A 15,613-nucleotide genomic window follows, 5' to 3' on the forward strand; every position below is an offset into this window, starting at 1 on the left:
TAGACATAAAGGTTTATTAGGAAGTCACTTACAGGGAAGGTCCAGTGGTGGCCAGCTGGACAGGAAATGTGCATCTGCTGCCACCCCCTGAGAGAGGCTTGCTTAAGTAGGCAGAGGAACAAGGGCTGCATGCTTGCCAAGGGGGTCATCCCTGTATGACCTGCATTACAAGGACCAGACCCTCACACACAAGGCCCTCCACGTTCCCTCAGACCACCAGGGTCTTGGTGCTAACTCTCCCGTGAGATAACAGCTGGGTTGGGCAAGCCCAGGACTGTTATCATTGTGAGTGCTGGCACATAGCCCAGACAAGGAGCCTCAAGGACACGTGATTTTAAAGGGGCACACTGGCATTATCTACCCCGCTATTGTCCGAATGGCCCTGACAATCTCATCATGCCAGTCTTCCGTGGTTTCCCTTGAGCCAGAAACAGAGAGGAGCACTGTAGCTTGAGACCGCAACAGCATAATAGAGAGCACAACATGAAAATAAAAGAGTAGTGAAAAGGCAAGGACACCAAAAAAAACACATCATCAGGTGGAGGGGCGTAGAAATGGGAAAGTCCGCAACAATCCTCCACTCTCGCAGGGCTCTCCAGTCAGAGGCATTGGCAGCTTGGAGACACCGTGGTAACGCCATGGTTGAAGAGAGAGGCAGCTCGCTGCATACCCAGCAGTTGGAGCGATTTTGTATGCCAGCAACCGTGTGTGTCCAAGCAGTGAAAAGGTTGGCAGATGTTGTCCTAAGGACAAAAAGTAAGATGTTTAGAGGGGAATAGAACAGGGAGGTCACGACCATCCAACAAGACACACCAGAGGGAAAGGATGAAAGGGCCTTGTGGAATTAGAGGTGTTACTGTGATATCCTCTTCTAAGCCTGTCCCCTAAGGGGTAAAGAGACTGTACCAGTGGGGCCCCACCTGTCAGTCCCAGGGCCAAGTGACCATGTGGGTCCCAGTAGGGAGTTCTGTGGCAGAAGAAAAAGCAAGTTGTTCTAAGTGCCCATCTGTGGTTGTAGTTTCTCTCTTTGATTAGCCCTTGTCTATAGAGGTATCGTCATATCAGGTCTTTGTGTCAACATCTGATATGCACCTGGTTGAGTGCATCTCATGTTTATTTAGTTGATATATTGCAGTTGCCAGGCGCCTTGTCCAGTGGGCTAGGGTCTTGCTTTCTGTTCTTAGTTGTTGTTTCAGCAAGCTGTTGATTTGTTCCATCAGCCCCACAGCTGTGGGGTTGTATGGCAAGTGAAAATGCCAATGTATGTCCATCTGATCAGTCTACATCCGTACCTGGTGGCCAGTAAAACATATACCATCGTCACTGTCCATGGGAACACCATATGCAGCACAGAGGTGTCCCAGGTCCCTTATGGTGGTCTTTGTGTGGCCCTCTTGCTGGGATATGCCTGGAGCATTCCTGTGGACATGTTCACACAAGTAGGGGCATACTGACAGCCATTAGAAAGAGGCAAAGGCCCAGTGTAGTCCACCTGCCAGTGTTGAGCAGGCTGGATGTTTTTGGCAATTTGGCCTGTGTCCCAGAGAATGGCCCAGGGTCTCTGTAAGAAACAGGAAGGGCACACCTGACAGACTTTCCCCACATCAGCATAAAGTAGGGGGAGGCCTCAGGCCTTGGCAGTAGCCATAGGGTCCTTTTTCCTTTGTGTCCGGTCTTGTTGTGTAGCCACTCTACCGTTCTTTCAGCTGGCACTTTTTCCAGGAGACGAATCCGAGCTAACTTGTCTGCTTGTTTGTTCCCTGGTGGCATTGTCACCCAATGAGCAGACACATGGTACACTGTTATCATCATTCCTCAGACCCACTGCCAGATGTTATCCCAGAGTTCTGCCCCCTACAACAGGCGATCATTAATAGTCCATTTTTGTCATGTTCATTGTACCATCCACAGGGTGAGCCCCTTATAGGCTGCCCAACTGTCCACACACAGACATATTTGATTGGGCTCACAAGTCAACACCATCCAGGCAGCCCACAATTTGGCCCACTGACTACTGTATTTAGAGCCAGAGTCCAACCACATGCTGTTGGTCAAAAGCTGGATGGCCACTGCTGTCCACTGCAGGGGTTTCCCCTTGCAGAGCCATCCGTATACCAGGCCTCTGCCAGGATAGTTGCAGGGTTTCAGGCATGGGCACGTCATGCGGTCTCCATAGCGTGGCTGTGGGAGTGGGGAAGACGCTGGAGATGAAGTGCCCTGCAAGGCCTGTGCTGGATGCCAGGGATCCTCAGACCACACTTTGAGCAGCAACAAATTGAGCTCTACACCTCCTCCAAAATTCTGCTTCTTTCCCGGCAGAAAATCATAAGGAACTCCTTCAGAACTCTTCAATGGCATGGTGCATATAAACACAGATACCCAGTTTTGATGAACAGTTAATTATTCTTGTAATGAAGGGTGAATTGGGAGGACTATCTCTGGAATATGAGTCCCAGAACAGTAATGTCAGTCTCTGACCCAGTCTTAGACAAACTGGACTATTTCCACCTATACTTCAAAAAGTAAGCAATAGGACTTCTGGATAGAGATGGTAGTTTAAATACTGGCATATGACCATAAGAACGTGAAAAAGAAGGAGCAATCTGTATCTGTATTATAAACAGAGGACGGCACCGTGCTCCTGCCAAAGGTGGTACATATGAAACCCAGTAAGATATTCACTGGATGAAAAGGACCAGCCTGCCAAATAAGTAAAAGGAAAAATGCTGGTTTTACTGTGCAAACATCCTTAGCTGAGATCAGCAAGTACTAGGGCTGAGTTGGAGGACCCTGAAGCAGGTAAATCATAAATGTAACAGCAGCTCTGAGAAATATAAGTATGAAAGTGCACATAGTGAGGATGTTAATGGAGTTCTCGCTCTGGACTTTTCCTTGGGACAAGTGCCCATGCTGGAAGACTTTGCCTCAACTCATAGGAAGCATTAAACAGTGTGTCCTAATTTTCAGTTGCCACAATTAATTAAGAGAAAAAAAAGATATCTGTATTAAATCTTCCTGAAAAAACTGCCATCAGTCATTGGCCCTTCTATTCTATCCAAGCTATTGTACCTATGATCCAGCAAGTTGAAAGTAGGATAAATCAAAATTTGCCGCTTCTCACTTGGTCTGAGCCTGGGAGATTTTAACAGCTTTCCACACGATCTCTTCACCAATCCCTTCTCACCTCCCATTGTGAATAATCCTAGAGCTCTCTCTGTGGTGCGCAAATCAAAACATCACCAGATATAAGGAAAGATACAACAAGTGACAATAAAAGACCAATCTGAGAAATATTCCTCTACAAATCAGTGTACTCCAACAAACAAGAGAATAAGCTCAAAACAGGATATTAGAAATCTCTAATATGTGTTTGTAATACAGAATCTACAAAACAACAAGAAGCATTTGTAAGATTTCGTGATCTAATATTGGGAAAATTTACATCTGGATAAAAAATTTGGAGTCTAAAAAGCAAAATAATCAGGAGATTGAATCCTGAAAACATCCAAAGAGATTATGAGAAAATAGGATTAAATTCTTCAGAATTAATCAAGGACAAAGCTGGAAATTATGCACACACATGCACTCACACACACATCTACATTTGAGAAAAAGAGAAGAAAGCAGAAAGGTGTGAGTCATTAATTGGCACATAATGGAATATATTTTCCCAGACTAGAAAGAAAAAGAAGAGATTGTTTGAATCTTAAAGGCTTACAAAACAAATGCAAGATTAATGAAAAGGGGCCCTGGCCCTCTATGGAAGCAATTTATAAAATTCAGATATTAAAAAAATACTACAACTATCCATAGATAAAATAAACAGAAAAAGAAGAAATTAATATTGGCATCAAATATCTCTTCCATACAATTAGTGTTCTGCAAGAAAATACTGTGCCATAAAATTTCTGTCCTCAGTCAAGGTATCATTTATCTACAAGGTACACCAGCAAGAACCCAAAATTTATTCCAAGTAGATATACTTCCTGAAAAAAGAATCATTCCCAAAAATCCATTATTTTAAAAGAAATAAAAGAAATTGTAATGAGGCACAAAACTAGTTTGTTAAACAGAGTCACCAAAATTGTTATGTTTAATATGGATGTGAAACTAAATGTAATCACAGGACTAATTCTTGAAAGAGAACTCATGGCATATGAAAAGAAGAGCAATGAATGATATAAAATAATAGATTTTGTCACTACAACTAGGAAATTGGGGATGAAGTAAAGAATAAAAACAAGCTTAACTTATACATAGAGGATAAGCAGATAATACATATTCTTGACATAAAAAGGAGAAAACAGAATTCCATACTAGTATAAAAATCAAAATATATAACTTCAAAATCACAATGACAATCAAAAGAGCAAAACCACTTGGTCCCTGTAACAAACAGGATGAGAGAAGGAAGAGCAAGGGAGCTTTCTCTCTCTTGCTGGAAACAGCATCAGCAGAGCAAGAATGGAGTTGGTCTTTACAGTGCTGAGTTCCAGCCCTTGGATGTTAAATAAATAAAAGCGAGCGAACACTATAAGCAAGATCAAACTTGTCAATTACAACAGTACATGTGAATGGCTTAAATTTTCCTTTTGAAGGACAATGCTTTTTAAATATAGTCAATAAAAACTTCTAGCTACATGATATTTCTAAGTATTTTTAAAATAAAATTATACAAAAAAGTTTCAATTATAATAGCATCAAAAAGAATAAAATAGATCTCTCTCAAGTGACATCAGCATCGTGGCAGAGTGAACTCTTCCCTTGGACTCTCCTTTCTAAAATACAACCAACAGGACACCAACAGAGGACACACAACACAGGAGACATCTGGGAGACCAACACAGCCATATGCCTGAAGATGGTGGTGAGGCTGGATCCTCCTGAAGAAGGTGAAGCTGTTCAGCAGGAGCTCTGTGGAGAGAGAGGAGCCATGGCTAGAGGAAGGGAACAGCTGAGGAGAGGTGCTCTATTCCCACTTGGCGCTCCAGCTTCACGATCCAGCCCCACATTCGCCAGGAGAGCGGCACAGTGAGAGAGGGGCCAGTTAGAGGGAGAGCTGGGAAGAGGCACTCTGTTCCTACCTGGCACTCCAGCAGTGTGCTCCAGTCACATGATTGCTGGGAGCACCACACAGAGAGAGAAGCAGTGGCAGGTGGAGCCCCATGAGCATCCAGAGCACCACACAGAGAGACAAGCAGCAGTTGGAGGAGGCATGCAAGGATACGAAAGTGCTCCTTTCACAACCTGGCATGCCAGTCCTGCTATCACCCGGAGCTCCGCACAGAATGAGAAGTGGAGGCTGGGGGAAGCACAGGGGAAGGAGAGCACCCCTCCTCCTGCCAAATGCTCTAGATCTGCCATCAGCCAGAGCATCACACAGTGAGAAAAGCAGCCTGTGGCCAGAGCTGGGGAGCCCCAGATCATGCTTGGGCCAGAATACACAGTGCCTGATCATCACCCAGTGGAGGCACACAGCGGCAGTGACCGGATAATAACGCTATGTGGAGGGAACAATACACACAATAAAGCAAAGTATATAAATAAAGAAAGTATATTAAATCTCCAGACCAGAAGGAAGATGACAAGTACCCAGAAACCACCCCTGAAGACACAGAAATCCATAACCTAAATGACAAAGACTTCAAAATAGCTATCATAAAAAAACTCAAGTAGTTACAAAAAAACAGAGAAAGATAAATTAACGAATTCAGGAACTTCTTCACAAAAGAGATTGAAACTTTAAAGAAGAACCAGTGTGGAGATGAAAAACACAATGCATGAGATTTCCAAAAATCTGGACTCCCTAAACAACAAAACTGACAATATTGAAGACCAAATTAGCAATTTAGAAGACAATACTATAGAAATCCTTCAAAGGGAGGAGAAGAGAGAACTAAGACTAAAAAGAAATGAAGAGGCTCTCAGAGAAATACCTGCCTCAATGAGGAAATGCAACATAAGGATTATATAAGGGGGAAGAGAAGGAGAATGGAGCAGAACTTGTTCAAAGAAATAATAGCCAAGAATTTCCCAAACCTGGGGAAGGAGATGGAAATCCACATAAAAGAGGCTACCAGAACTCCCAACTATGTTAATGTAAAAAGACCTACTGCAAGGCATATAGTAGTAAAGCTGGCAAAAGTCAATGACAAAGAAAAAATATTAAGGGCAGCAAGGCAGAAGAAAATGACTTACAAAGGAACCCCTATTAGGCTTTCAGCTGATTTCTCAGCAGAAACCTTACAGGCTAGGAGAGAGTGGAATGATATATTCAAAATCCTGAAAGACAAAAACTTCCAGCCAAGAATACTCTATCAAGTGAAAATCTCCTTCAGATATGACAGAGAAATAAAAAGTTTCCCAGATAAACAAAAGCTAAGGGAGTTCATTGCCATAAGGCCTCGCTACAAGAAATCCTCAAGAAGGCTCTCATGCCTGAAAGAAAAAAAAGGAAAAACAGGAAAGGGGCTACAAAGCCCTGAGCAAGGAGTTGAATAGGTATGCAACAATCAGAAATCAGCAGCTCCCTATCAGATCAGGTTGGTAAACACTTAACTCTTACATCAAGGATAAAGAAAAGGAAGACACCAAAATAAAAATTATATCATCACCTTAACCACAAACTCACAACATAAGGTGGAATAAGATATGACAAAAATAACTTAAATGGGAAAGAGGAATGGGACAGAATCAGTATAATCTAAGAAATAAAAGGCAATCAGAAAATGGACTATCTCATCTTCAAGACTTTTTATACTAACCTAATGGTAACCACTAAACAAAGAATTAGAACAGAGACATATATGATAAACAAGGAGAAAATGAAGAAAACCAACATAGAAAACTACCTAATCAAATTTGAAGCCCAATATACATGGGACAAGAAACAAAGGATATGCAGAAGAACCAGAAAACGTGCAATAAGATGGCAGTATTAAGCCTTCATATATCAACAATCACTCTAAATGTAAATGGACTGAATTCTGCAATCAAAAGAAACAGAGTGGCAGGATTAAATGAAAAACTAGACTAGATGAACTTAATAGATATAGAGAGAGGCTCTATCCAAAAACAGCAGAGTATACATTGTTCTCAAGTGCACATAGAACATTCTCAAGGATAGACCATTTATTGGGAAACAAGGCAAACCTCAATAAATTTAAGAAGATTGAAATCATATCTACTATCTTCTCTGACCATAATGCTATGAAACTAGAAATCAACTACAAGAGAAAAGGAGGGAAAGGAACAAAAATGTGGAGACTAAACAACATGCTGCTGAACAACCAATGGGTCATTGAAAAAATAAAAGGAGAAATAAAAAAAATATTTGGAGACAAATGATAATGAAAACATACCATACCAACTCATATAGGATGCAATGAAAGTGGTCCTAAGAGGGCAATTTATAGCAATATAAGCCCATATTAACAAACAAGAAAAAGCTCAAATAAACAATCTTAAACTTCACCTAACAGAATCAGAAAAAGAAGAACAAACAAAGCCCAAACTCAGTAAAAGCAGCAAAATAATAAAAATTAGAGAAGAAATAAATGAAATTGAAACAAGAAAGACTATAAAAAGAATCAATTAAACAAGGAGCTGGTCCTTTGAGAAGAGAAACAAAATTGACAAACCCTTAGCCAGACTCACTAAGAAAAAAAGAGAGAAGGCTCAAATAAATAAAATTAGAAATGAAAGAGGAGAAATTACAATGGATACCACAGAAATACAAAAGATTATGAGAATATTATGAAAAACTATTTGCCAACAAACTGGACACTTTAGAAGAAATGGATAAATTCTTAGACTTGTACAACCTCCCAAGACTGAATCAAGAAGACACAGAGAATCTGAATAGACAAATCACAAGTAAAGAGATTGAAACAGTAATCAAAAACCTCCCCCAAAATAAAAGTCCAGGACCAGATGGCTTATCAGGAGAATTCTGTCAAACATTCAAAGAAGAATTATTACCCATTCTTCTCAAACTATTCTAAAGAATTGAGGAAGTTGGAAATATTCCTAACACATTCTACGAGGCTAACATCACCCTGATACCAAAGCCAGACAAGGACAACACAAAGAAGGAAAATTACAGGCCAATATCACTGATGAACATAGATGCAAAAATCCTGAACAAAATATTGGCAAACTGAAGACAGCAATACATTAAAAAGATCATACACCATGATCAAGTGGGATTCATACCAGGGACACAAGGATGGTTCAACATCTGCAAATCAATCAACCTGATACACCACATTAACAAAATGAGGAACAAAAACCACATGATAATCTCCATAGATGCAGGGAAAGCATTTGAGAAGATCCAACATCCATTCATGATAAAAACTCTCAATAAAATGGATATAGAAGGAAAGTACCTCAACATGATAAAAGCCATCTATGACAAACCCACAGCCAACATCATACTCAATGGGGAAAAAGTGAAAGCCATCCCTCTGAGAAGAGGAACAAGACAAGGGTGCCCACTCTCACCACTCTTATTCAACATAGTACTAGAAGTTTTGGCCAGAGCAATCAGGCAAGAAAAAGAAATAAAAGGAATCCAAATAGGATCTGAAGAAGTGAAGCTCTTGCTGTTTGCAGATGACATGATTTTATATATAGAAAACCCTAAAGAATTCATCAGAAAACTATTAGAAATAATCAACAACTACAGCAAAATTGCAAGGTACAAAGTCAACTTACAAAAATCAGTAGCATTTCTATACTCAAATAATGAACTAACAGAACAAGAACTCAAGAATACCATTCCATTTACAATCACAACAAAAAAGAATAAAACACCTAGGAATAAATTTAACCATGGAGATGAAAGCCCTATAAAAAGAAAACTATAAGATATTACCGAAAGAAATCAAATAGAGATAAAGAAATTGAAATATGTTCCATGCCCATGGATTGGAAGAATAAATATAGTTAAAATGTCCATACTGCCTAAAGCAATCTACAGATTCAATGCAATCCCAATCAGAATCCCCATGACATTCTCCAAAGAAATACAACAAAGAATCTTAAAATTTATATGCAGCAACAAAAGACCCCAATAGACAAAGCAATCCTGAAAAACAAGAACAAAGCTGGTGGCATGGCAATCCCTGACTTCAAAATATATTACAAAGCTATAGTAATCAAAACAGCATGGTGCTGGTATGAGAACAGACACACAGATCAATGGAACAGAATTGAAAGCCCAGAAATAAAACCACACATCTATGGACAGCTAATCTTTGACAAAGAAGCCAAGAACATACAATGGAGAAAGGAAAGCCTCTTCAATAAATGGTGCTGGGAAAACTGGACAGCCACAGGCAAAAAAATGAAAGTAGACCATTATCTTTCCCCATGCACAAAAATAGACTCAAAATGGACCAAAGACTTGAAGGTAAGACCTGAAACCATAAAACCACTGGAAGAAAATATAGGCAGTACGCTCTTTGACATCAGACTTAAAAGGATCTTTTTGAATAGCATGTCTACTCAGACAAGGGAAACAAAAGAAAAAATAAACAAGTGAGACGTCATCAGACTAAAGAGCTTCTGGAAGGCAAAGGAAACCAAGATCAAAATGAAAAAACAACCCACCAACTGGGAGAAAATATTTGCAAATCATATATCCGATAAGGGGTTAATCTCCATAATATATAAAGAGCTTACACAAATGAACTACAAAAAACCCAAACAACTCAGTCAAAAAGTGGGCAGAAGATGTGAACAAAAATTTTTCCAAAGAAGATGTATAGATGGCCAATAGGCACATGAAAAGATGCTCAACATCACTAATCATCAGGAAAATGCAAATGAAAACTACACTTAGATACCATCTTACACCCATTAGAATGGCTATAATCACTAAGACAAAAAACAACAAATGTTGGAGAGGTTGTGGAGAAAAGGGAACACTCATCCACTGCTGGTGGGAATGCAAACTGGTCCAGTCACTGTGGAAAACAGTATGGATATTTCTCAAAAAATTAAAAGTAGAGATACCATATGATCCAGCTATCTCAGTACTAGGTGTTTACCCAAAGAACTTGAAATCAACAATTCAAAGAGACTTACGCACTCCTATGTTCATTGCAGCATTATTCACAATAGCCAAGACGTGGAAGCAACCCAAGTGCCCATTGACAGATGATTGGATAACGAAGATGTGGTTTATATATACAATGGAATACTACTCAGCCATAAACAAGATGAAATCATCCCATTCACAACCAGATGGATGAACCTTGAGGGCATCATGTTAAGTGAAATAAGTCAGACAGAGAAAGACAAACACCATATGACTTCACTCATATGTGGAATATAAACAAACTTACGGACAAAGAGAATAAATTCGTAGTTACTAGGGGAAGGGGGTGGAGTGTGGGCACAAGGGGTGAAGGGGCATACTTATATGTTATATGACAAATAGTAATGTACAACTGAAATCTCATTATGTTGTAAGCTATTATGACCACAATTTAAAAAAAGAATAAAATACTTAGGCATAAATTTAGCCAAGGGGGCACAAGACATATACAGTGAAAACTATAAAACCTTGCTTAAAAAAATTAAAGCAGCCCTAAATAAATACAAAAACATCCGTATTCATGGATTGGAAGACTATATATATATGTGTGTGTGTGTGTGTGTGTGTGTGTGTGTATTTATATATTTTGTTGAGGAAGATTAGCCCTGAGCTAACATCTGCTGCCAACCCTCCTCTTTTTGCTGAGGAAGACTGGCCCTGAGCTAACATCCGTGCCCATCTTCCAGTACTTTATATGTGGGACGCCTGCCACAGCATGGCTTGACAAGTGGTGCACAGGTCTGTACCCGGGATCTGAGCCGTGAACACTAGGCCAGCGAAGCAGAATGTGTGAACTTAACCGCTGTGCTACTGGGCTGGCCCTGAAGACTTAATATTTTTAACATGAAAATACTGCCCCAAATGATATATGAATTCAATGCAATCCCTATCAAAATTCCAATAGTATTTTTTGCAGAAATGGAAAAACGATCCTAAAATTCATATGGAATTTCGAGGAATTCAGAATAACCAAACAATCTTGAAAAGAACAAAGTCGACATTTCTAGTGAGAATGTAAAATGGTGCAACTGGTTTGGAAAACAGTTTGTCAGTTCCTCAGATTAAATATAGAGGTGATGTAGACATAGCAATCCCACTCCTAGGTATATACCCAAAAGAACTGAAAACATATGGTCCAAACAAACTTGTACATGAATATTCATAGCAGCATTCTCCATAGTATCCCAAAGTAGGAACAACCCAAATGGCTATCAACTGATGAATGAATAAACAAAATATAGGTTAGTCATAAAATAAAATAATTCAGGCAGAAAAAGAATAAAGTACTGATACACGCCAAGACATGGATGAACCTTGAAAACATTGTGCTAAGTGAAGTAGCCAGACACTAAAGGCCACATGCTGTATGATTCCATTTAGAATAAACGTCTCTAATAGGCAAATCCGTACGGAAAGAAATTAGATAAGTGATGGCCAAGGGCTGGGAGAAGGTAAGGAACAGGGAGTGACTGCCAACAGGTACTTTAGGCTTGCTTTTTTGAGGTAATAAAAATACTCAGGAATTAGATAGTGGTGATGGTTTCACAACCTTGTAAATAGACTTATGGTCACTGAATTATACTCAAAATGGTGAATTTTATGATGTCTGAATTATGCTGTCATCATCATCATCATCATCATCATCATCATCACAATAATATTAATAAAGCAATGTGTCTTGCACATTTCCATACCTTGTATTTTCATTAAGCAACGTGTCTCAAATTAACAGCCAGTGGCCAGAACAGGATGCTGTTAGCCTGTTGTGAAGAAATATATCAGATGAAAACATTAAATTCAGGAAGTTTTCGGTAGAATTGAGGTACAGGCAAAGGAAGCACCTCCTTGGAAAGACCTGACACAGAGTGAATTGGAAAATGTGGGAAGGGGGTTTGGGGTAGAGGGGGACCCTGACACCTGGCGCCAGCACTTAGAGCGAGGGACCTTGTGTTAGTTACACAACCTCTCTGTGCCTTGGTTTCTTCATCTGCAAACCAGGGAATGGTAACGCTTTCCTCACAAGTCAGTTGTGAAGATTAGAAGTAATAATATATATGAAATAATCAGGCACAAACCCTTAAGGAAGATTGATGATATCAACGGGTCCCCAAATTGACTTCACATTTGAGTAACAGATTCCAGGCCCCCTCTAAGCCCACAGAATCAGAATTGCTACAAATGAGGATTATGAACTTGAATTTGTATTAACTCTCCCAGCTGATTCTAATAATGACCCACCTGGGGTTAGGAAACACTGAGCTATATAACTTTTACCCAAAACACAAAAATAGGACAAAGCAGAACAAGCAGCATATTTTCCATCTAGTCTCTAAAGCAGAGGAGAAACTGTTGGTGGACCCCAGAATTGAAGGGGACCTAGCCCATCTGACCCCATTTTAACCTTATCCCAGTTCAGCAGAGAGGCAAGCCATTGGGGACATATGCCTGAGAAGCTGACAGCCCACCTTGAAAACAGTGAGAGCCCTAACTTCAAATTCAAGCTTGCTTTGAATGGAAGTTAAATTTAACCTTTTTGTTCATTGATGGGACCAGTCTTCTCCAAACCTCTTATCTTATAAAAGTAAATCATATTGCTAAATTCAAACTTCAACAGAGATGTTTAAGTAAGAAAATCTTCTAAATATTCTAGCCACTTGACAGGAAACCAGACAAGTTCAGGAGAGTTCAGCCCAGTAGATTACAGTCACTGAGACATGACTCCTGACTCAAAGGGACGTTATCCTTTCCTGTCATTTGACGTCATGCCAACTTCAATGAGGTGGGAAAGCAGCTACCCATTCACAAATATGGGTCACTCTTGACTCCAGACTGTAACGGACGACCTAACCCATCACCTCCAGAAGAGCCCAGCCACCACGTCTGCTCTTGGACAGTGTGTGGAGATGGTTTCGTAGCACAACGTAGGGCTCTAGAAGCAAAGCCAGGTCACAGAGAGAAAGAGCAGCAATAAATATGACAAAGGCAGGATGAAGATAAAACAGGTTTCTCTTACTGTTGCAAAACACACAGTAATCACCTACTGGCTCTTGTGAATAAAAAGTGTTTTTCCTATTTTAATTTGGCCAAATAAATTGTTTAATGTTTCTCTTCTTCAGACTTCTTACTTTTTATTTATGGACAATAATATTACCTCAAATGATTATGATGAAAATAAAATGCCATAATATGTGTGTAGTGCTTAGCAAAATGCCTGGCACAATATCACTCAATGAACTGGTACTTTTATTATGATATTTTAATTAGCACTGCAAAAAACTCATCCCTGAGTGACTTCAAGCAAGTCATGTTACTTTTGTGAGGCTTCAGTTTCATCATTCTTCTTTCTTTTCTTTTTTTTTTTTCTGAGGAAGATTTGCCCTGAACTAACATCTGTGCCAACCTCCTTCTATTTTGGGTGAGGGTCGCTGCCAATGAGTGGTACAGGTCCGTGCCTGGGAAGTGAAGCTGGGCTGCCGAAGTGGAGCCTGCCGAACTACCACTACGCCACAGGGCTGGCCCCCTTATTATTTTTAAAGTGAAGGAATTTGACAAATTTTTCTTTCTCCCACAGAATATCAGGTCCCACAGACACCAGAAAATAAATTTCTTTAAAGCTTTTGATGGATCTCACATACCAATATCATTACACAGTGCCGCAGGAGGATGGCATGGGAAGGGGAGAAGATAAGCTTCAAAAGTTGTTGATGCAGTCCTCTGTCCTTTACCTTAACTGAAATGCTCAGTGGTACAGGGTCACACCTGTTGCTCCCTCAACTCAGGCAAGTCCAGCAGCTAAACTGGAGACCAGTGCTAGAGCGGTCTCCCAAGTCTCAGACTCATAAGACCTGGGTGGGAATGGATGCCAAAAAAGTGAGAGGGGGTTCAGGGCATCACTTTCTCCTGCCTGCCTGACCCTCTCTTCTCAACCTCAGCTTCTATGTCTCCAAACCCCACTGCACACATACGCTGTGGATCATCAACCGTCCCTGACCCATGAGCTTGAACGTACCATGTTCTGTTAGAGGAGTACAGCCACAGGTCAATGGCATCAGAGAGATCTATCAAGCAATGTTCCATATAAACTGCTCTCGATCCTGTCTGTTCAACATGTCGGTGGACTGAATAAACATAAAGAAATATCATCAGGTTTGCAAGTCTTTCCAAAATAGATGGCTACTACATATATTCAAGAATATATATATATAAAATTTTGACAGCTTGGAAAGAGCTCTTGTGGGACTAGAATGATATCCATAATTGACAAGTATGAAATGTACTGTTTAGTGACATTTAAAAAAACAACCAAAAAACAACCCACACATAGAGGAGTTTAGGAAGTAGAGATGTCACACTTGACTTGTTTAATGAAATGCCAACATGCTGTCCCAGTGAGGGATAAGAAGCCAATGTAACACAAGGATGGAGGAAGAAGCACATTGGGAGAGTCAGGATAGAAAACATTTTTTAAAAAATAATTATTCATTCACTTAGTATTATACTCTGCTTTTTGTCCTACGCTTTTTAATGGATATAGAAACAAGTGGGAAGACCCAGAGAAGAACATTACGAGAGTCTAAAAGTTTGACATCTTTCACGAGTGTAAAAGCCTTGAGATCTGTTTTAATTTAAAGAGAAGGTAGGGTGACTTCATGACAACCCTTAAGAAAATAACGCTTCCTGGGAAATTATTTCTGCCTTGATGTTTTTGTATACGCGCAAGAATGAACAGTGAGAATTATTATTAGATACATTTTGGAAAGAGATAGATCAGTGGTATCAGCACAAGGGCAGACAACTACTCAGAGTGGCTGCTGAGGGGTAATCACCTTCGGAAGAGACCAGGCAGCCTTGTGTATCAGCCTGGCCTAGGCAACAGGAAGGCATGGGCTCCTAAGATTCCTTGACACCCCCCACCTTCCAATTCTGTTATTGCAACTCCAGACTACTAACTGGAACACCGGGTCCTCTCTCCATTACTCCTGTCTGACTCTGAGCTACAGGCAGTGCCTTCAGCTCTGAGCTCTGGCATCTTGACCCTTGTTTTTGCAGTTATGGACTGTCAAGTATTGTGAGGTATTGATCAAGTCGTTCCCAACAGTAAGTTAAGAATTCCTGCATCATCACTCCTCTGGCTGATGACAGCTATTTTATTACACTTGTTTTTAACCTGTTACATGTTTGGATTTCTCTACCCAGTCACTGGTTCTACCTCTTCTGCCACATGTCACCATGGCAGTATGTCTTAGTGCTTTGCCTGATCTGAGAGCAGAAATGACCACCCATGAAATCAATCAGGAATTGCCTCCCCAGCTGGCAAAAAGCAAGTAGGACTTCCAAGACCTCATGGAGAAATTCCTTGTATCCTAAGCTACTGCCTACTCCCTGGCCACCAAGCTGCAGAAATACACTAAGTCCTACAGGGTCATGGCCACCAAAGGGATAAATGATCACTGCCATCCCTCTAAGGAACTGAAAACTCTCCAGACTTGATCTTCTATTCTCCTTGTC

At 40.3% G+C, this 15,613-nt stretch overlaps 1 protein-coding gene and 1 long non-coding RNA gene across 2 annotated transcripts in view; one reads left to right on the forward strand and one right to left on the reverse strand.

The window, feature by feature from the left end:
- LOC139078948 (uncharacterized) lies at positions 1–15,129 on the reverse strand. Its single transcript, XR_011532156.1, has 4 exons — positions 14,932–15,129; positions 14,115–14,223; positions 11,800–11,865; positions 1–743 (listed from the first exon to the last, which is right to left on the reverse strand). It is a non-coding gene; the product is annotated as an uncharacterized lncRNA (long non-coding RNA).
- Positions 15,034–15,613, forward strand: part of LOC139078947 (NBPF family member NBPF6-like) — a 23,507-nt gene continuing 22,927 nt past the window's right edge. Inside the window, exon 1 of the mRNA XM_070591344.1 lies at positions 15,034–15,178. The gene's annotated coding sequence lies outside the window, so the exon portion shown is untranslated. The remainder of the gene's footprint in view (positions 15,179–15,613) is intronic.

Source organism: Equus przewalskii, chromosome 23, assembly GCF_037783145.1.
Source record: "Equus przewalskii isolate Varuska chromosome 23, EquPr2, whole genome shotgun sequence".
Lineage (NCBI taxonomy): Eukaryota > Metazoa > Chordata > Mammalia > Perissodactyla > Equidae > Equus > Equus przewalskii.